Raw genomic sequence first — 2026 nt, 5'->3', positions numbered from 1 at the left:
ATTATACTTGTTTTACGGCGAGGGGTTAGTATATTCAAAGGAAAATAAGGTTTTCATGTAACTGTGTTTTACTGACCCACTCAATTTTGTTTTTTGCCCCTCCAGGTTTTAGTTAGCAAAGTTTGGTGGCCACGAGGAATCCAACGGTGTTCTGAGAGCAAGTCCACTGAAGGACTTTTTGCCCAGCACCCAGCCGAAAAAATAGGCTAGGACCCAGTGAATTTGCTCCAGCCGACCCAATTGATTGGCACCCAGCCCATGCCAGTCTCTAGTGATGTGAAAATTAACTAGCACTCAAATTAAACCCTCTTTTTATCAATTGTAGCAATGTATGTAAGTAAGGATCGTTCTAGACCGGGGATTAGGAGGGATTGCAAAATCACTTGGAATTGACTCAAAAACGTAAAAACAAGTTTAAAACACTAAAATAGACTCAAAGAATGCAAAACTAAACTTTAAAACACCAAAACAAACCAAAAGACTCAAAACAGCCCCAAAACACTCAAAACTGCCTTAAAAACACAATCTGGGCAGTTTTGGACACTAAGCACCAAATTGGACGAATTTGGGTTTTAACTTGAATCAAAACACTTAAAAACACAAAGTAAAACACTTACTAACTAATTTGACACTTTAAAACAAAGGGGGATTGGTTTTGGACGAATTTAAAACAAAACAAACTTTGTAAATTAGAACAGATTGTAAAAACGAATTTGATTTAAATGGGTGAATGGAAGGCTAGCTAAGGGGTTCATCTCCACACATGTTATACTTGCATACAAAACGATTTCCAATTGCTTTTCAATAAACCATGAATTCTCAATGCCCCAAGTTAATTAGGTCCGCTTAAATTAACCCTCAGATTTTCCTAACGTTATTGAATTGGATGATTGCATACGACAACCCAAACATTCCCCACAAGTCCCCTACATGATTGCATAATAGAGATACAAGCAAGAATCATTAAGTTCTATGAAAACCATAAGCATTGACGAAGCACTTGTTACTATGATTGCATGAAACTTATGCCAAGAATTTACTTAACGCGATTGAGATCATCAACCTTTACTACTTGTGAATATAAGTCCATAACGATTAGGTGAAATTTCCTTATATCCTAGCATTCAATTTATGCATAATAATTAAGCGTGCACTCTCAACCAACACACATAAATCAATGTAATTCACATAGATAAGTAAATTGAATTCACAACTTATGAAACGCAATTAGAAGTAATCAAATCATATCGCAAGCATAAACATGTATTTCGAATCCCCCCCTAGCCAAGGGGGGGTTTAGTTCCTCATACGCACAAAACAAAGAGAATTGAATTTAAACATTGAAATCAAAGGAAAAGAAACACCTAGAAATTCCAGCGACGCGAACTTGAATTGCATGAATCTTCCGAGCTTCCTTCTCCCCCTCCTTGGTGCGGCAAGGACTTTGGACAGGTTCTTTGGGGTTATGGATGGTGTAGAATGGATGGAGGATGTGTGATGGTGTTTAGGGTTGATGGGTGGTGCGGCTAGGGTTGTTTTTGGGCAGAAATTATGGCATATGGTAGTGGAAGGGTGCGGCAAAAAGCAAGGAATGATTTCTGGCGTGAATTGTGAATTGTGGTGAGTGGTGATCTGATTTAGGGGTTAATAGGAGTATATATAGGCACTTAAAACCCTAGGGTAATCAGATATGGACTTGGATAACCCAAATCCACAAGGAAATAGGTCTAAACAATCAGAAATCCTAAGGGATAAGGAATAGGGGTGCGGCAGGATTTATGGGACATGGATAGGCCTTCTAGAATGCCTTGCAAGGCAAGGAACTAGGGCATCTAGAAGCTAGGGTGCGGCACCAATGTAGGGATTAGGGATAGGGCTTCTAGAAAGCCCCAAAACTGATAGGAAATGTAGAAACTCACGACAAGGAGGGGAATTCTTCTAGAAACTTCTCATTTGTGTCCTACAACACTTAGGAGTCCTTCTAGCATTAGGAAAACATGTCTCAATCCTCCCTTGACTTGGAATT

This window comes from Malus domestica, chromosome 07 (assembly GCF_042453785.1).
Source record: "Malus domestica chromosome 07, GDT2T_hap1".
Lineage (NCBI taxonomy): Eukaryota > Viridiplantae > Streptophyta > Magnoliopsida > Rosales > Rosaceae > Malus > Malus domestica.
Note: the sequence above shows the minus strand (reverse complement) of the source record.